This window comes from Tympanuchus pallidicinctus, unplaced genomic scaffold (assembly GCF_026119805.1).
Source record: "Tympanuchus pallidicinctus isolate F22 unplaced genomic scaffold, pur_lepc_1.0 scaffold1, whole genome shotgun sequence".
Classification (NCBI taxonomy): Eukaryota; Metazoa; Chordata; class Aves; order Galliformes; family Phasianidae; genus Tympanuchus; species Tympanuchus pallidicinctus.
The window spans coordinates 107,379,881-107,401,546 of record NW_026294618.1 but is presented as its reverse complement, the minus strand read 5'-3'; the positions used below and the strand labels follow the sequence as shown (position 1 = coordinate 107,401,546).

At 40.6% G+C, this 21,666-nt stretch overlaps 1 long non-coding RNA gene across 14 annotated transcripts in view; it reads right to left on the bottom strand.

The window, feature by feature from the left end:
* The window catches only part of LOC128078361 (uncharacterized), a 456,397-nt gene extending 435,018 nt beyond the window's left edge, over positions 1 to 21,379 (bottom strand). For all 14 annotated transcript variants that reach the window (XR_008205608.1, XR_008205603.1, XR_008205623.1 and 11 more), the window contains exon 1: positions 21,195 to 21,379. This is a non-coding gene — a long non-coding RNA (uncharacterized LOC128078361). The remainder of the gene's footprint in view (positions 1 to 21,194) is intronic.
* Between the last annotated feature and the right edge of the window lie 287 nt (positions 21,380 to 21,666).

Here is a 21,666-nt window from a genome sequence, read left to right as displayed (position 1 = left end):
TACAATTTTCAGTTTTAAGCCATATGTACTATGAGCTTGATGGACTGATTGTATTTAAAAAAGAAAGCCTTAAATAAGGCAAAGCAGAAAAACATTGAAGTTGTGCGTAGCAGCAAATGAAAGATCTTTAACAATGCCTAGGAATCTGTGATATCTTGGTTAGACTTTTACCTGTTCTTAAGGCACTATCACTACACGCTTGAAATGTATCCTCTTTCAACAGATTTGCAGATTTTGAATCATAGCATCACATTGTATATTTGTTTGAAGGCACACAGTAACTGTTTTAGAAGCAAAGCCATTTAAATCTGACGCAGTCCCAGATTTTTGCATCAAATTCCTGCTGAAATGCCTACAACTTCCATATTGCAGAACAAAATAATGCTGTTCTGCAGTCTCACATGAACATAAAACATTAGGAAGACACTGCAGTGCAGACAGATGAGGTTAAAGAGCATAGAAATAGAAACACCCTCAAGGTTTAATTATTCGAAACAATAGTTTTTTGTCTTCTTACTTTCAAACTACACGTGTGTACCCCAGAGCCAATAGTGGAGATGGCAAAACACAGTTGCTGCAGTTTGCTTCTGACTTACAGGAGACCTTTGAAGTTTCTATCCTGCAAACATCACAAGGCAGTCAGGTTAGGATTTTCCAGGCCCAACGCTGGGGTCTCCTAAGCTAATTATTATGTATTAATTGACCGACTCTCTTTTCCTCCTGTCTTTTATTAATATGAGGATTTCCAAGCTTTGTGTTTTTTATGTTTTTTTTTTATTATTATTATTTTTTCCCTATTGGTAGACTTGTTGTTTCAGGTAGATTAACCAATTGAGGAGAAACACTGCAAAAAATATTGCAAGCTCTCGCTGGCTAGAGTAAGGAAATTAAATTTGCAATGCAAGAAGATACAATTCCTGGTCTTTTTCTGACAGCCAAAAAACATCTGCTGATTTTCTACAAACCAGTTGAAGGCTATGTTGCTAAATAGGATTTATGGACATATACAAATCCCAAAAAAAGAAAGGATATCTTCTTTTATTAACACCGTGTAATTCATTATATTGCATTCAGTGAACATGGTGAAATCATCCTCTCTGTCCTATTTCTGTATATTTAATTTAAAAAATTTTCTAGAAATATGCTACAAGACAACAAAATGACAGACATACAGACAGCCTTACTAGCAGGAACTCTTGTGATAAGGTCTTTATCTGGGAGACAGCAAAGAGTCTTTGCATCTAGAAAATATTGCTGGGAACAGCAATGAAGAGAGACTTGTTTAAAACAGGAGTGAGGAAAACTGAAACAAGATGAGCTGAAATAAATGAAAAATGCAAAGCCAATGGGAAATCCCAGGACATGCAGTCTGCCTGAAACTGTGCTACTTCTGCACAACCTGAAAAGAATCAGAAGCAAGTCTAAAGAAAAAAAATGTCCCCCAGCATTTGGAAAAGCTATCTTTGGGTAGCCCAGGCTATGCCAACAGCAAATGATTCAAAACAGCTGAAAATGTGAACTCTGTTGGCAAAATGCAAGCAGATGTTTACCTGCAATGAAGGCAAAGCTGTCATTTTGATATATGAAAGAGATTGGCTTGCAAGAACAGACTGCACTATCGCTGGGATAAACTATGGCAACCCTGCCCTCACTCACATCCCTGTATCTACGAAGCTTGAGCAACCAGACTTGAGTTGAATAAGAATACACAAATTTGAGTGGTGAGCATGTATTTATTAGCCAAATTGTTAGGCTGTCTTGTTTTACCCACCTAGGAAGAAATATTCATCACTCAGAGAAAAAAAAGCTGTCCCACCAAAAGACCTCCCTATACACCTCCAAAAGCCTTCTCAAGCAAATCAACAAAACCTGCATGGATACTTTACCAGTACTGATCTAGAGACCAGCTACCAGAGATAATAATGCTGTCTCCATACCATATCCATGCCTGAAAACAGATGTACAGGTTAGAAAGACCAGACAAAAAGACACAAACAGGAGTTTATTGACGTAGAACTACATGCAGCTTAGACATGAAGACATTGTTCTTTTAAAAGAACACAGAGGATGCTGTATGAGAGGAAGCACACAAGTTCATAAGCAGGACTATGTCACATTAAAGACTCTGGAAGGATTTATAGGTCTCAGTTATTTGTGGGGCTTGGTGTAACGCTGCATCTGTGAGTACCATTGCCCTCTACAGGATGGAATGTCTAATGCCTCCAAGCATTGCAATTGTTTTGCTTTGGAGCTTCAAGTTCACAAAGCAGCGCATATTTAATTCGAAAGGCAAAAGTCTAATTTTGTAGCAGAAGGTCTTAAATTCCATATCTGATAACATACACTGGATATCAAAGGCAACCAAGCACACAGTGTAGGTTAGCTTCATTCCTTCAAATACCACAATTTTAAACACAAATGCAAAAAAAAGGCCCAACATCCTCATTCCCAAATAAAGCATTTCTTTTTATGATCAGTAATTTGTCCAGGATATGTCCAATAATCACTTAGGCTATTTTAGAAATATTTCATTTTTTCAAGATGTCGTGCATAAATCATTTAAAATACAAGTAGAAGATGAAATCTGCAAATACTGATTTGGCATTCTTGTGCAGACGTTTCTATCCTTTTATTTCACTATCATTTGCAATCACAACTCTGTAAGAGCAATTTTGGATATAATATAACAATTAACTTTGGTGTGCCATTGCATACACTCACACCTTCACTTCAAGTCTGGCCACTGCACACAATTAGCATACTACAAAAGGCACACAGTGCAAACAAAACCTGAGGAGTGTTGATAAATATAAACTGACTCTGAGTGGGATCTCAGTGTAATAAACACTTTTTTTTTTTTTTTTTTTTTTTTTACTAATTAAACAAAACGGCAAAGTTCTCATGAAATTCCCATCTGCACTTTATCTGAAATTTCTGGTTTCAGGAAGGTATTACCTCTTTACTGTAAAGTGCACAAAAATGGGTTTCAGCAGAAACACCGAGATCACCTCAACTTCTCCCATTCTCTGGAATATCATGTAATATATTCCTAGTTTCATTTGCAGTCTTCAGATTACACCAAATGATTTTTGTAAAGACGGCCGAGGACGGCACTGCTTTGGGTTAAGGAGGGTTCCTTCATTGAGAATTTAAACTTCCCTGTGTAAACCACATATAAAATCTTCATACATATAAAATTGACTAGATGCATAAAAACCTTCTAAAAATGAACAAGATATCCCTACGGGAACTTTCATGTATGTCAGTAGACTATGAATTTCTTCTATTATTATTCATTTTGGTTTTTGTTAATTACAGGAAAGGAGAAATATACTTTATGGAAAGAAAAGTTATTTTAAAAAATACGTTTCAGAAATCATTGAACAAGACATTAATAGCAAACTGAAAGGATAAGCAGAATGGAAGTCTGAAAAATTCCATATTTGTATTATACAGGCATTGTTTTCATTCTTGGCACCTTATTTTTCATGTACATAAAGAGAACGCATGCTACAGCAGGGTGAGACAAAGATCAATGCTGAATGTATTACTTGGCACTGGTCAGACTCAGTTTAATAAGAAAAGAATTGATCCATTAAGCTAAACCTAATTCTTGGCCAAAAATGGTTGAAATCTCTTCTTTATACTGCTAGCTTCATAAAGACCTATAATATCTGGAAGAAACAACTTGGAGCTGAGTTTAATAAGATTAAATGTATTGCAAATATACTTAACAAGAATCTATCAAGTTGTTAATGATTACTATTAATATCAAACTATTTTTGTATAGAATTTTTTATTAGAGTAGTTGTAAAATACAGCCGCGTGAAACGCAATATAAAAAGGGGTTTAGGTAATTTGTAAGAGCTACAATTGCAGAACCAAAACCTAAACCTATAAGATATATAATTCATTTTATCAATCCAGTTTCTCATACAAGTGCAATTCAATTTGTAAAGTATTTAAGTGCCAGTCATTAACACTGTATAGCAAGCTGAGGACAGAATCTACTATATGTGATTGTGTTATATTATATGTGAAGAGACCGCAAAATAAATTACTTTTTCTGTCAGCAAGGCTGGAGACCTACTGTTAAAATACAACTTCAGATTTCTATCAAGTACTCTACAAAGCACTGTTTCATAGCTAAGACAGCTAAAAGCAATTAGTGGTACTGTAAGAATGTCCCGCACTTTCAAAGGGATATATGGGCATCCCTTTGCCTCTGCCACTGCTTCGGAAGGATATGTACCCTCAGAAGACTGGAAGTGCACTGCATTGCCAGAGAGCCCCATCCCAGGCCACCTGGCAGCATGGCATCGCCAGGACACAAAGGAGAAGGGCTGGAACCTGAGTACTCGTGCTGTGTCACCTTTGGTAGCCTGCATCTGTGCTTCTACGTCGTGCCCTGGTTCATCAAACAGCTTTTATAACTGCTTTTAAGCGTGTTTTATAGTCTGGATTGTCTCTTGAAACAACATATAAAAGACTGAGAGCAGGAATTATTGCTTCACCTAGAATGTGAACAGAAGTGGACATAATTGGAATCAATTCAGCAGTAGTTACAATCTAGTTACGGTTTTAATTAAGATGACAATGCAACAAAAATACATCCACAGGAAAAAAAATCTCAACTCTGAATTCAGCAAAGAGAATTACAGAAACAGTAGGTGAGACTGAATGGAAAACAGCACTGGGGGAAAAGGACCGAGAAAATGGAAAGTACAGAAAGTCAATTATTACATGCCTGAAGGTTATGTGCGCTGTCTAGCATGAGAACGTTGTGTGTTAAATATATATATATATATATATATATATATTGCAGGCAAAGAGGAAATGGCAAGAAAATTAATTTAAGGAAAAAAAGCATATTTAAGGGAGAAAAACACTGACAGAGAAAACAACTGGAAAAATTTTAGTCTGATGTTAAAAGACTGTAACCAATAAGCAAACAAAGGGGAAAAATGAAAGGAGAAGTTCATGTAAAGTGAGGAAATTGCAAATAAAGATTTATTTTTTCTTTTCAAGCAAGTAAGGAGAATAAGGTCACTGAGAGAAACAGAAGTGCGTTTATGAAACTGCAAATTGCAGTTTAATAACAGAAAGGAGAGACTGCTTAAAACAAACTCTCGATTTTGCTGTCCATAAAACAAGGCTAGGACTGATTACAGCATCAGACATAAATTTCCTAGGGGAGGAAGAATAAACACCAAAGAAAATCAGTAGCACGCCAGAACAGCTCATCAAGAAATTAGAAACTCTGAAGGTTGACGTAACTCCAAGAACAGAATTAATTCAGAGCTCGGAAGGATATGTCAGAAGAGATAAAGGGATCATTAGCAGATATATGTAAAACCTGTTCGGAAATATGAGATGGACTGAAGAGAGGTTGGTGATAACTGCTATCTAGGACAATAGAAAGCCCTGACTTCACATCTGTGTCATACTCTTGAAACACTACTATTTCAGGAAACAATGCTATTAAGAGTTTGCATAGATGAAAGAGAAATCACTGGCACAGCTCACCAAAGGGACTTCATGCCTAAAAAATGCCCTCAGCCCTTTTTTAAGAAGAATTAGGAATTATCGATCACAGTGGAAGGTACAAGAATATATTCCACGCTCTTTCAAAAAGCATCTGATAGATTAACACATAAAAAGCTAATCTACAAGGTCAGGAAGTGTAGGAACAATCAGTACGACGACATGATACATTAGAGATAGAAAAACCGGTAGGTCAGTCAGTGAAAAGAAGCAGGATAGAACTCAGAATGACTGAAGTACACTCAGACTAAAAGCCTGGCAGAGTAGAAGACATTAGTTCAATGTAGACAAATATATGCTAATAAAGCCAGCAGCAAATAACAAGCACAAGCAAAGGGATTCTACCCTTGAAAAGCATAAAGCTCCAGACTCGCACGCTGCTGCACTCCATTAATTTCAAATGAATTATTTCTGTTTTTCACAAGAGAAAGAGGTGAGAAGCAAGACCTCTGGGCATCAGAAGAATTAAGAATGGGAAAAAATATGTAAAACTTGCTGCAAACTGCAAATGATGTCAGAAGAAAGCTTCCTGAATTTTTCTCTATCGCTGCAATATAGGGCAAGAACATACGAGAGAATACGAGAACATGCTGGCACACCTGAGCATCTTGGGAACTGGCTCAAACCTTACACAAGTCAATGGATAATGCACCTTTAGGTCAGATTGTTGCTTACTTTATAGAGTTACAGAATTTTTAGTTGGAGGAAAAAAATCATACCTCTTAAAAAGTAGCATTAACTACTTATTTGTTTGATTTTGCTTAGGAAATGGGTACGTACTCTTCAAAAGCCTAAAGTCTACATTTATGTAGACTCCCTGCAAGACGAGAGTCAGAAACACTTTGCACTCTCATTTTATTTTAAGATTTCATTTTATTTTAAGTCTGCTCTTTTCCAGATTCTATTACTACTGGGGTGATATGCTAAAAAGGATAGAATAGGAATGTCCCAAAATTATTACTCTCTATCCTACACCTATTTCAAGCCACTAAGTGCTCTTTTCCTTTCCTTGTCTGCTGAAACTACTTCCTTTGTTTCTTTGGTTAGTCCTAAATCAAAGATCTTTCAATATTCCTAGCAATTCTAACATGAACACTTCCTTCTTAGTCTGTCTTAAGGGATGATCAAAATTGATCAGAAAATTCCACATAGGCCAGAGCTGTTGGCATAGTGTTTTGGTAATATTCATCCCATCCTGCTCAGAGCCTGATGATTGCCCACTGAAATCAACAGCAGTATTGACACCAACTTAAATGGCAGCTGGATGAGATTCAATGGCAAACCTATCAGGGAGCATTTTCCATCGATCTGTCCACAGTGACACAGACATCTCCACAAGAAGCGAAAGCAAACTACAGAATCTGGAAATGAATTTAATGGAAAAAAAATATAGCCTTACAATATGTGTTTCCAAGGATCACCTCTCTCAATATCCTCTTAATTTACTTTACCTTAGCAGATGCTTCTAAAATTCCTCTCTGGACTTTTAAAACCTTGATTATTCTAGATAGCAGCATATCATCTCCAAATTTTGTTTAAAGCTCACACAATTTTAAATCACAACAATACTACCTGCAGGAGTTTTAAGATTGTACATTTCATGACACCATGGAAAACCAGGCCAAGTGGTCAACTTTATAAGTTTTAACTACAATTCTCCAAAGTACCTGAATATTGCAGTAGGTTAGAGAAGTATAATTTTTCATTTAATTAATACACACTGATTTTACATGTACCACAAACTAGTTGCAACAGGATACTTTTCTAAACTAGGCTCATTATTTAACTTGAAATTTTTCAGCGTAGTGGCTGGTTTTAAAAGGAATTCACATTAAATGATTATTATATTAGTTATTACAGATGATATTATTACTGTATCAGTAATAAGAAGTGGAATTATGTAGTGATTTCTTCATAAATCATAGAATCAATCATAGAATGGCCTGCGTTGAAAAGGACCACAATGCTCATCCAGTTCCAACCCTCTGCTGTGTGCAGGTCGCCAACCAGCAGCCCAGGCTGCCCAGAACCACATCCAGCCTGGCCTTGAATGCCTGCAGGGATGGGGCATCCACAGCCTCCTTGGGCAACCTGTGCCAGTGCCTCACCACCCTCTGGGGGAAAAAAAATGGGAAACTGGTAGTTAAAAGGGAAACATATCATGAATAAAATAAAAAAAGTTAAATGACTTCTTAATACCGTCCGAAGAAGACTGACCCTTCTACAGAGCAGGCTGGTATCAAATGTCTTCAGAAAAAAAACTGAGCTGAGAGAAAAAACACTTGTATGCCTAATCTAGGAATAGCTAATGCCCATCTATAAAATTATCTCTTGAGAGAAAAGTTAGATTATTTAACTCCAAGACCATTTATATAAATTCACTTATACTAATGAGGAGATGGAGTGTTTTGGACTTGAACTCCATTGTGTTTTTCCTACTGTTTAATTTACGCATTCTTCCCTCATCAGCAACAGCTGCCATTGGCCTCAAGGCAGGATGTCATTCAGTGTTATTAGAAGTATTACTTCGAAGCAGGTGTGTGAGGATGGAGTTCATACCTGTTTGGTTGTTAATGTTTACATAAGTAAGCTTCCTATAAATTGCCACAGTAAGGAAAAAAAAAGAGTATATGCACAAATAAATAAAAAATATGAAGTGTGTGATATTCAAAAGTGGCCTAACTCTGTTGATAATGGTGGAACTCCCATTGACTGCAATGGACTCAGAGTTAGACCAGCACTACACACATCTGAAAAATCACTCCTTACATAAGCATGCCAGTGAAAGCTTATTTTTTAATGACTTCACACCTTATGAAAGGAACACATTGACAGCCCTCTGCATCTTTACACAGCAGATCCCATCACAGCATACTGCAAGCTTATCTATAAAATTAAGGTACCTCATACCTACTCTTGAGAAGTGAGGAGTCTTTTCTCTATGTCTATTCAATCCAATGAGAAAGCGACCAACATTAGCATGAAGCACTGAGCTTTATAATGGAAACCACCTTTCAGGCAAACTGATTACATGGGAACATAACATGGCCTAGAGAGTCAAAGTTGCTCCCAAGATGGCATAAAATGGAGCACATCACCAGATTCTGGAAAAGCATGGAGTGCCTAATCCTAAGCATGAACTGTTTTTTTAAAGCTTAGAGGAGGAAAAAAAATAAATAAACAAACAAAGCAAACACTTCTGGCTACAACATCTGCAATTTCAGCCAACAATGGTTTTAAGGAATGCATTTAGCTTAGCTAGGTTGGAAACAAACAGGAACGACAGCGATCCAGCGTTTATCACACAACCTGCTTCACAGAAGCCCCTTCGTGTATTCAAATGAAGCTGTTTAACCATCCCAGAAAAAGTTACTGGAAAGTATAATAGTGGCAGAACACGTGCACAGTGCATGTGTGTAGGCAGTGGATAGGGGAAATTGGTAGTTAAAAGGACCAAATGACTGAAAGAGGAAAAAGAAATTGTGGTACGGCTAATAATGCCTGTTTTACAGTGCATGCTCTTTCACGTACCCTATTTGAAATCTGTTACATGCTATTGTCTATTTTGCTTTTTAATTTTCAGCATGGTCTCCTTCTCTGGTATTCGTGTTGAACTCAGGAGTTCCTTGTTTCAAATTGTAGTGGAAACCTCATTTTGAACAATTTAGTCAGGCAATGAAGGAAAGCTGGAGGTAGTCAGGCAGCAGAAGTTTCTCTTATACCTTGGCATGCTGTTCTGATCATAGCGCTATTACAGTTTGCTGTTCATAGAAATCAAGGAATTTATGAATCATTAAAAGGTGCAGGTGATAGAGAAGTTATTATAATGGCATTCGGAGAAATTACAGGAACTATCAGAAAGAAAAAGAAAAAAAAAGCTACAACGTTAACACCATTGACTGAATATAAATGCAGTTGTGAAATGATGTGGTAGCTGGGGATGTAGATCTGCCAGATTCTCACCTGCCTCCAACCACACACCCAGCATTTGCACATTTCTAACACACAGCTACTTCTGCACAAAGGTGTTCAGGGTGTAAAGAAAACGTGATCAACAGTCATCATTAAAATACACTGTGGTTACGTAAAGATCTTGGGCTGGAGCTGGTGAAAACAAGAGTTTGTGAATATTAACTGGTTTTATCCTAATTTACTCATTTTCCTATCTTTTGCTCAGAACTTATCAGTGTATTAAAAATATATTAGGGACCAAAACCACTATCACCTAGTTATGTTAGTGATCAATTACTTTTATGCACTGTTCACAAATGAGAACAAGACTTCTAATTTTATTTTATTTCTTCATTCACAAGTCTTCTATAGAACAGCAGGTGGGCCACGTCTGTTTGGGTGTGTGAATACCAAGGATGCAAAACAGAGACATATAAAAATGTAGGGAAATCATTATTTTGCTTACCTGAATACCTGATTCCTAAAAATCTGACTTTCTGCATTGTCTCCTGAACAAACACTACTCAGCATGCACCATTAGCACCAACAAATATATCTGTTTTTCTTAATAATTGTTTTTGGTGCACGCCTGTAAGACCATCAGGACCAAAACAGAGCTGTTTAACTATTCTGCTATCAGCAAGTTGCTCAGCTGTGTTTTAAAAATAGACATCCTTTGAAGAACAGAAGTAGAACTCAAGATTCAAGAAGAAGAACGGCGTGGATAAACAGAATTTGTTGTATCTGAAATTTCGCTGACTTTTTTCCCCTCGTCTTTCTTACACCTATCATTCTGATCGACTTCAAATTTCTCTGTAACTCAGCAAGGCAGAATCACAGCTATTCTGACCTGTGCTGCGTGAAGTTCTTAGCTACAGCCATGCTCCATCCCTCCTGCTCCTCGTATTAGCCCTTGCATTAGTCCCCTGCTTCATATTTTCCCAACACCCTTTAAAACAAAGATTCTAGGCTCCACACAACAGAAAACAGATGAACCTAATAACTGCAGCCCAATTGTCCCTTGTCCTCTTTGAACTAGAGAGGTCTGTCAGTTCATTGAAGGGGTGCGGCAGGTCAGGTTTGAAGTCCATTAAACAAACAGCTGTGAGGGCTTGCTTGCACAACACCTTTCCACACTGTCTCTCACTAGTTAGAGCTACAGTAAAACTTCCTTTGCTTTGATGAACACTGAAATTCATCAAATTCATCTCTCAGAATGCATTTAGGATGGAAGGAAAACAGCTCGCTTTACCAAAGCGTATTATTTTTTCTTGATGAATGCGTGTGATGAAGTAGGCAACATTTCCTCAGTGCTGTAGTAGCTACACTACTTTTCTTCCAGGGACACAATGGGAAAGTTCTTCAGTTTCTCCGAGTCCCAGTTTTATCCATCTATAATAACATAAGCCTTGTTGACCAACTGTGCTGGAAAACTTGGCAACCTCTCCCAGGCCCAGCTATTTCACTATTATATTCACAGATTCTTGTCTTTAACAGAGAAAAAAGGACCAAAGGGGAAAAAAAAAAGTCTTTAAAGGATGGACATTTCTTTCTTGCAGTGTTCCTCAGTTGCAGCTGGTACCATCAAATGCAAAAGTGGTCTGTATGGGAAAAGTATATTGACTGAATAAAAATCTTAACAGCATATTAGCTATAGAAAAGATAGTGTGAGAAAGGAGGTATTCTTTACCTGTGAGGAATCATTTAGGTGCTGACAACCCCTAGCAGTGGCAAACAGTAGTTTTACTCTTCCTGCTAATAATGAGGATAGAGGAAATTATACATACAGGTTTTTACAATGCTTTGTCACAGAAATATTTATCATTATAAGAGGCAATAGATGAAAGTGCTATAATGCCACCTCTTACTGTAGTTTATACTACAGGAAAGAAATCTGTCTCTGTCCTCAAAATCTATCATAATAACAAAAGCGATAAAAGAAAGCTAACAAGTGAATAACTATTTTTGACAAATTTGGCATCATATAGGTAATCACCTGCTTTTCCATCACAAATGAGTACCACCACAAACCAGTAAGAGTTTATTTTTACATAGCACAACACGTTTTTAATGCAAAAGCTCTCTGCAGAATATGGGGAAGGTGGTGTGGGATCCCCCACCAAAGCCACTAACACCTCCAGACTCTGTGCAGCAGCAGAAGCCTGTCCTGTGTATACTGCATCCTACAAAACATAGCTGGGGACTCAGTGCAAAAAGTTGCAGAAGTTTGAGATTTCAGTCTGCGTAATTTTTTCCAATGTTTGACCATCCTCACTGAGATATTCTTCCTCAGACCCTATCAGAACCTCCTCTGCTGCAGTTTGTGTCCTCCTCCTTTCACTGTGCACTTCAGGAGAAAGTTTGGCTCCGTCTTCTCAAAAAGACAAATACTCTCTCATTACACACATGAAGACAGCAATAAAATCTCCCCTTAGCCTCAAATCTAATTTTTCAAAGCTATTCCAAAATACCGCATGAGACAAATTACTCTGCACTAAATGTATCTACCTATGAAGGGGAAAGTGTTGCATCAATCCTACTGGGATTTTAACTTTCTTCCTGGCAACAATGCTGATAGAATTAGTCATTGATAACTGATGAATTTAAAATTACTTCTGGCAATTAACAAAATCACAGGTACAAAGTGCTACTTATTGGCAAACATAACGCGTTGGAATTTTCTTACCTTCCTCACGTAACATTCCCTGTGCTGTCTCCCTCGTGGGATTTCTCACAATAAAATAAGCTGGTTTCTGCCCATACAGCATATGATAATAAAGCTTTCCCTTAATACAGCTTACATGGTACAACACATGCTGTCTATTTGGGTAAACTTAACACTCTGTGGTTCCGGATGTATTCCACCTGACATCAGAATTATTAAAGAAATGCCACAGTAACATGAACACACAGCCCATATTTTGCAATATGTAACAGAAATGCTGGCAGGTAACATGCCTGCCTGGCAAGGATGGATGTCATACAAATAAAAAAGGTTGGGAGAAGTGAAGAATCTCGACATTCACCTGGTGAAAAGCTGGAGATTCTCATAACCTTCAAAGAATGCAGGTAACTCCCAGGATTAGGATGCACATGTAAAAGATGGCAACTGTGGCATGCCAACACAACTGTAAAGCTCACAAATGCTACAAAACCAGCAGATGTTTACATATGTGCTTTCAAAGGAAACACGGAGTAGAATGACCTCGACAGTTTCACATCCGTATGAAGAGGACGGGTTCTTCTCACTGTGCTGAGTGCCACAGGGCTGTCCAACAAAAAACACATGCCTTCTGTTTTTACTTTTCAGGGCAAAGGTTTGCTGTGGAGAATGTGAACAAGAATGCAGATGCTTTAAAAATGGTTACAACGCAATCCAAAGCTTTTGTATTTGGCTCTCTAATCCTTTGCAACCCTTGTTTTCATTTGCTCAATTCAAATACTAAACAGGCAGGTAATGAGGTTCCTGCTATCTAGGCTTGCTAGAATTTCTTCTACCCTCTTTGGGTTTTTAACAAAGCATTGATATTGACTTTCCCTTTGACCTTCGAAGCTCCAGGTCACTTAACCAAATGTCCAAATGTATGCACTAGTGTCAGTAACAGCATCTGGGAAGATCCATAGCAAAAAAATAGCAGAACTATTTTTTCACTGAGTATTTTCTTCCTCTGTGCATGTCAATTCCAACTCCTTTATCTCTCAATAGATCCTTTTTTTTTTTTTTTTTTTTAATCAAATTTTGGTGCTATACGGTCCATTGCCAAAACCTTCAGCTCTTCAAATGTAACCAGCAGACATGGCACAGCTGGACTGTAAACCACAGTTAAAATGTGCTTGCATATTTCATTACATTTTAGCCATTATCTGTAAGTGGGGCTCCCAACAATTCAAATTCTCTTAACTCAAATGTTTTAATGAAACTAACAGTGAGGATCAAAGGTCCCTTTCATACTCTCTTTCATTGCTAAATGCACGAGGTCTGACTGAGCTAAATGTCAGATTCTGACTTGCTTGATTTAGCCTTGCTATTTAGTAGTAATTATGGACAGAAGTCTCATTTAGGCGTATTGATCCAGTCTTTAACATGAGGAATAAATTCAGCGGCTGAGCTATGGAAAACACTGGAGGAATTCTCAATCCATGAGTCTTTACAAGGAACAAAGGAGCAGCAACGCATTTGCTACAGTACTGATTCCAGCACATACAGCCATAGTTGATTGTGCTGAAAAATCTATTCCTTGGGGAGAAGGCATGCCATGAACAACACACACCTGTGGCCCACCAAAAAGCCACAGACTGGGTGAGTTCCAATCCTGCCTTCACAGAAGACAGTATCCCAATTCAGGAAAGCATTTAATCATATGTTTCAGTCCATCAGAATTCATGAGAGGCCTTAAGTATGTGCTTATTTTTAAAAAGATGCTTAAGTGCCATTGATTTCAAGTACAGGCTTAAGTGCTGTCCTCAGTATAAATGGTTTCTCAAACCCGGGTTGATGGGAGTTTTATCACCGGCTTTAGTGGGAGCAGAACAGGAACTGAAGAATTTTAGTTATCCCAAATGCTTATCCTGATTGAGCACCTACACAATAAGGAAAGAATAATCACATCATGTTGCATACTTATGTATCAGCTACCTAAGGAAAGAAATTCTGAAATTAATAACCAATCCTAAGCTTCTCGTGCTAAGCAAAAGACATTTATCACTGTACAACTGAGAACTGAGATAGGTGTCTCCCTATCACCCTAAAGTTTTACCTTCCTAGAGATTTTCTTATCTCGGAGGTTTGTGGATTTTTTTTTAAGATGAATAATACAATGTCCTAGTTAAATATACTTTTTTTTTTTTTTTTTTCTTTTAAGTTATAAAAAAAAAAAAAAAAAAATCCATAATATAATTCTTTGAGAGTAACCATAATAGACAGTAACAGCTGCTATGGTCTATTGTGCAAATAAGTAATTACAGAACTTACAGACTATCATGTAAATATGTAATTATGGACTTTTTAAAATGTGCATTATTTCCTCGATAGTCTATCGTTTAAATATGTAATTATGGACTTTAAAACATGTATTATTTACTCAGACTGCAGCAGCTCCTTGGGACAGAGCCGTTCTGGCCTATTGGGTAAACATGTAATTATGAGAATTTTAAAAATATGTATTATTTATTTGCGACTGCTGCTGTCAGTTCATCATGACAGCCATTTTGAAGTGCATACTCAAAATACTCAATATTCTGTGGAGTTTTCTCAGGTCGTGTGAAGTTCCGCTCCGTGTGGTTGTGGTGGCATACAGCGAAGCCTTTGCCTCAGGAGGTATCTTATCACAGGGTCACCCAGTGAAAACCAAGCAAGGGACTCCACAAACAGTTCCATTAACTGGGCTTTTCCACCAAGACTCAAATGCAGTCAAAAGAAAACCCTTCTGTCACTTCTTTCACGGTGTTAATAAAGAAGAGTATATCCACTGGGGTTAGGAGTTGCTATCTGATAGAATATTCCTCGGGGACCTTTCAGCAAAGCACTAAACCAGGTGCAATTGCAATCAGCAGCAGGGCTTATTTCCTAATGGCCTCTCAGCTCAAAGACCAAGGACCATTTAGCAGATAGCAAAGGGAAACAAGGGATGATCTGCAAAGCAAAAATGGTCCAACATCCACATCGCTTAACTTTCAGATGGTTTACTTCAATCTATTTCTAAAATGGTCCCACAAGGTGTGCTGCAAGATAATACACTCTGGTGTAGCTCATTGCAAGAGGAATCCATTTCAGGCATTATGAGACCACTCCACGATGAGAATCAAAGCACCAAACGTGTGCATGATCCCTTCCAAACATCACTCCTGATCTGAAATAAAACTACGATAGAGGTAGGAAAATAATTGTGAAGGGAGTTTCACTCACCCAAGATGAAACTTCAAGTCATGAAAGAAAAGATAACCATAATTACAATTGAATATTTATATTTCTGAACTACCCACAGGCCCCAGTCAGAGATAAACACGAGGTGCTTTGCAAACGTACACGAATATCCAAACCTCATAGATTTTAAAATTTAAGAAATATTACCCAATATATTACACCTTATAGATTGCTTTTTGGAAGCAAAATGAATGTGTTCTTAGGCCAAAATGTATGCAGAGTCTAGAATATGCTGTGTCTGCATCTGTATGTCCATAAATCTAACATTTAGGAATGGTTTTTCTAATAGAACCTCACTGAAAGCCAAACCAGAATAATTTCTTGCAAATATATGAGACAGTTACTTAGTGTGCCACACTTCACACAATCCCACCCTTTCATTGGATACAGGAGTGTTATTGTAATTTACCCTCAAAATAAGGATAGCTTGTATACTTCAAGATCTTATTTCAGTTCCCCCCTACAAGAAAACAACATTACCTGAGTAGATAGCCTCAAAGAGGTCAACCTCCCTATATTTATTCTTGTATATATATATATGCAAACATACATGATTTCCTACATTAAAAAGTCATTTTTTAAGAAAACAAAAACAAATAAACAAACAAAAAAAAAAAAAAAAAAAAACCTGTTTCATTCAGCAAGAGAAAAAAAGCAGATAAGAAAATGTATAGGAAAGAAGACCCATGACTTAAACGAGTGACAAAACATAGGGCCCATTAAAATGAGAAACAGCACACCTGGAACACAGAGGCTTTGAAGCCTCCAGCACGAAGAGGATTTGCAGCTCGCTGAGATGAGTTCCACTGCTTATGATGGATTTTACCTAACAGTGACCCTTCCTTTATAAAAGTAGTTGGAATTTTTTTGTTTCGAGCCATGCTTCTTCACCAGCCAGGTAAAGCGGTGGGTTGTAGGAACTTGTAGGAAGAGCTGTAGTCTTGGAACCCAACTATGGGATTTCCTTCTAGAACCCAAAACTCTGCTGCACTCCTTCCTGTTGTAGGCAATGCAACACCTTCCCTTTTGGAGCTGTGCATTTGGAGCTCAGCCTGCATTTGCAAGGTCATGCTGGATACTAGTCGTCACACTGTGTTGCTTATGCGTGAAATGCCCATTTTGTGCAAAGCTCACAAATATATATTCATGTCATAGTATCTTAATGTCCAGGGACAGTTTGAGCTGGGCCAAAGTGAGGGCGGCTGCCATCCATGCTCTGCATCGTTGTGACAAAACAAGGCAAAGCAAAAGTTATCAGTGACAGACTGGAAATCTTATGGGCAGGTTTACAAAGCTGCAGTGCTGGAACCAGGCGGCTGGTGAAATAAGAACCTCGCCTTCTGTGCCTGCAATTAGTTGTGTGTGAAGTAGACATGGCAGAAATGGAAGCGGTGTCCATTTTGTAACAGTAATTATGATTGTGAAGCCATTTTCAAGGTGGGATTATGGGCACTAAACCGCTGGGACTGACTGTGCTGCCCATGCGTTAAATCCTCATTTTGTGCAGACTTAATGAAAAAGATAGCTTCTTGTAATATGTTCTGTTTTGTCAGTTGCTCCTCCACAGCAGCACAGGGATGCTTTCTTTGTGCTTAATACACGCAGCGATAATTTTTCCACATGCTCTTTCTGTAAACGTTCCACCACAAAACATTCTGTTAAACTGGAATTAAGGTTGTAAATACGCATTAAGAAGTTTGAGCAAATTCTCTACTAATTGACCGTCCCAAGTACTGACATCGATGGGGAAAAAGCTATTGAAGAGCATTACAGGCTGGATTCTCACCCCCAGAAATGCTACTCCATCTCCGCGTGAATGAGAATCAAATCCTGTGCTGAACTTGGTAACAAACACCTGCTGGAGGTATCAGGGGCGCAAGATCGATCTCACACTTTACAAACATCAAGGATAGGACTGCAGAAGCCCCCCAGTGGCTTAATTTGGCTCTCATTGAGTAAATGACACTTTTACCACTGGCTTTAACGGCAGCTGGCCTTATAAAACAATCAGCACTTTTGGAAATCCTATCCTTTGTAATTCAAATTCAAGAAAACAGTATAGGTTTTTGTTCCCTTAGCTAACCTCTCTGTAAAATCTCATCAGCCTCTCACCCACGCTTACATCACGGGATGAACCACGGATCAAACCGATACCAAGTTTACTTTCTGCTCCAGCCACAGAAAACACATGCTATTGGCAAAACCACTGCTAATTCCTTGAGGAATTGAAGTCGGTATCACTTTTCCCCTTGCCCTTGACAGATCTGACCATTTTTGTGGCTGAAATTAAAACATTTGTTTCCCCTCACCTTCAGAAGATTATACTTTATTGTTAACGTATTAGGGGAGAGAACAGTATCACAAGCTAAGCATATCAAGCAATAATTAACAGAAAATTAAACAACAGCAATTAATAAAGATACCTTCAAGTAGTCTCCGAATGATAATACTACAACTCACAGCGGTGCCATGAAGCTTGGTTTACTTCTACCTGTAATTTACTTTGAGATCTTAGCATAAAAGGAGCTTAGAATTGAAAAACATCATTATTAGCATAAAAATGAGGTATGTTCTATTTATTTTGTGTAATAATTTAGCAGAAGATCGTATTACACAACTTTATACTGTACGCACAAGGTCACACAGGATATGACTTGTCACACTGCGTTGCCTATGCATGAAATCCTCATTTTGTGCAGAGCTCCAAAATATATATTCATGTCAGAATATCTTACTGTCCAGCAATAGCCTGAGAGTTTCATTCTATTACATACAGGGGAAACAAATTCAGCGTCATTTGAGAGTTCTCCTCTTCTCTCAATACCCGAATGAACCCTCATTAATCAAGAACTGCAGATAGTCACCAAAAGGGAACCAGCCCTGTTACTGCTCTCTGCAGTCTGAGATCAAATTATATCCATTCTCTTAGCATTTTTCAAACATATCTGTGCAACTATCCCAATCAAGCAGCCAAAATCTGCCATCAATTTCATACGATTAGTTAGCAGGGAAGAGAATAGCTTTATTAAATGCAGCAAAAGGAAAAAAAAAAAAAAAAAAAAAAAACAGAATTGTTTCTAAGGATGGAATGTCAGTGGCTGCACCAGCGCTGCTTCAACTGCACAGCTCACAGCTCTGGAGACAGCAAGGCCTCCTCCAGCCTTCCCAGCAGCACACACTGGGACCTCCAGCACTGCTCACACCTGCTCTACTGATGCTGGTGGATGGACAAGCAGGGCCTCCTATCTAACCTTTTCTCCTCCAAATACACCCATGCTGTAGAAAACAAGAAAATTCTTCGAATATTACTTCTTGGAGAATTTTTTTTTTTTTTTTTAACCAGATCTGAAATTATTGTTTCAGCCATTCCTAGCAGGGCAGCTTGCTCAACAAAATCCTTAAATCTAGGATGTGTCAGTTTGCATTAAGAAAAGAAATATTACTGCGGTCTTCAATAAAACAGCAGAAAGCAGGAACAGTTTAGAGATCAGAGCACATAAGCAGTGTAGCCTCCAGACCAGAACAGCAGGTTTGACATGAGATTCAGGTAAATAGCCAGAACAGAACAGCAATTAACAGTTAACAGGCCACTTAAATTAAGAGCTTTCCTTGAGAAAACAGCCTCAGACCTTCAGAGACTCCAGGAACTGACAGTTCAAGCAGGAAGCAAAATGGCAAAAAATCAAAGTGTATGGGGAATTTCCTCAGCAGGCCTTTTATCCACAGAACGTACAAACCCAGAAGTGCCCGGCCTAAATGCGGATGGAGGGCAATGGGAATGCAGGCAGGAGGCTCTGCAGACAGAAGGATCTCGTGCTGCAGCTCTCGTATTTTGGGCAGCTGACATCCCCTGTGTGCACTGCGTGTTCCCACAGTCCCAACAAAGGGCTCAGCCAGAGAAGCAAAGCCGTGGCCCACGTGCAGGCAAACCCAGCAGAGGCACCAGTGTGAACCTCAGATTTCTGCTTCCCTCGTTTCAGTGCACCGCTGACACGCTGACATGCACACTGACTTCCCAACAGCACAGCAGTGAGCCACCACAAGCCCCACTGCCTTGAGAAACAGCTTGGGAGAGTATGAAGAGTGGACATCTCAAACCTCCCGAGTCTCAACCCGCCTTTTTCTCTTCCAGAGCCTTGTAATGCAATAAGGAGGCGTTTCTCTTTCATTTAACGATTTTGACTTCCCAAACTTTTAAGATGAGCAGTTCAACAAAAAATAAAGACGTAACTTGCATACCTCTCCAAATACAGACCTCCATCTTGCATAGCTCAAAGCACACTTTGAACTGGGGACATGCAGGAGCACAGCCATTGGAAATAAAAGTAGGTCCAGCACAGAGAACACCAGGAACCAGCCAACTGCTCTCTCCAGCCCTTAGATCCTACTGCCAAAGCAGTCGTTTTGCTGTCCTTGTGCACCCAGCAGAACAGCCTGCAAAGCCCTGCAAGATGTGTGCACTGTGCTGTTGTCACAGCACCCTGCTGCTCCCCAGCATCCTGCTGCAGGGATACATGCAGCATAGTCGGACATGCAGCCTAGGATTAGTGCAGCAGTGAGGAGGGGGGAAGGAGGGGGACTGCCGTTAGCCAGATCCAGGAGGGCTGAGGTGTCAAAGTAGTTTTACAGCTTTCTGGTGCTGAGATGTACCAGGGCCAGGGGACTTTTTGATGGACACGTGGGAGCAACACATACAGACTGTTTGAAAGGGTCATCTCTGTATTTCACAGCAGCAGCCCGTGGGGGCCCAGAGTCAGGGAGCAGCCTGTTGGCAGCAGAGGGACCCAGGCCCTTCTGGCTGTTCCAGAGGGCCGACCAGAAGAGGGTTTCAGAAGAACACAAGATCAGCAAAGCCCCTCCCCTCATTACAGGGGAGCTGGGGGCAAGGACTTTCAGGGCTGGGTCTTTTGGGGCAAGGAAAATTGCAGTGTGGCTGTTTGAGAGTCAGGAGGTTTGGAAGTAAGGGCATCTGGGAATGAGGGAGCCTGGAGATGGAAGCACTTAGGGCCAAGGACGTTTGTGAGCAAGGGCTTCTGGACGCATGGCACAGCACCTTGGCTCGAGGCTGAGGTCCTTTGGTGGTGAGAGCATACAGGGCTAAGAGAGAGTAAGCGCATGTCACGGTGTGCGCGTTTGGAGGGCAAAGCCACCTAAAGGCGAGGGCACTCGTTGGTCACGGCATGGAGGTGTGATGGCGATTCGGACGAGGGTCTCAGCACGCAGCCAGCTCCCACCCACCCACCTCTCTACTCTCACACGCCCTCTGCGACGCGGCGCTCGGACAGCGGCAGCAGAAGCCGCATCCAGCCTTCACCCCCCCCATCCCCCCCTCTTCCCCATCCCCCGCGACGCCGGGCCCCTCACTCCCCAAATCCGCCCCCCCGGGGCTGCGGCAGATCCCCCGCACGCGGCCGCGCCGAGCCCCGTCCCCGCGCCCCGTGGGCGCCGCGGCGGCGGACAGGCGGGGGGTGCGGGGGGGGGCGGCCACGGGGGCGGAGCCGGCAGCGAGCGCCGGGCGCCGTGACCCCGGGGCGGAGGGAGGCGGCACGGCGGCCGCGGGGCCGGGGGGGCGCGGCGAGCCCGGGGGTAGCGCGGCGGCGGCGGGCGAGCCCCGTCCCCTCCCGACACACGCATATATATACACACACATATATACACGCATACACACACACACGCGGCACCGCACCGGGCGAGGGGAGCCGCCTCGGCCCCCGCCCCGCCGCCCACCCGGGGAGGGCCGGGGCGCGGGTCCGGCCGCCGCGAGCTCCGCACTTACCCGGGCCGCGGCGAGGTGTCGGCGGGCGGGCTCCGGCACGCCGCTACTGCGGGGGGCCGGGAGGGCCGGGTGTGTTTGGGGGGGGGTCCGTAATCCGACAGGCTTTGGGCAGCCAAATGTAAACACTCCGCCATGATTTCTTTGTTTAGATAATTGAACCTGCCTCCCTCTCCCTCGCCGACTCTCGCTCGCTTTTATTTATTTATTTCCTCCCCCCCCCCCCCCCCCCCCCCCTCCCGTCAGCATCATCATCGTCGTTATGGCTTGTGTGGGGTGTTTTGTTTTGGCTTTTTTTTTTTTTTTTTTTTTTTTTGTTAAGGGGTTGTTATTTAGTCGCTGGATGCGACAATAGCCGGATATCCATATATCCACGGATATAAACATTTATATCTGAGCTCATTCACGGGGGCAGACGGGAGGCGTTACGCATTGCGGGCAGCCCCCAGCCCGGCTCTTCGTCTGCTGGCCGAGG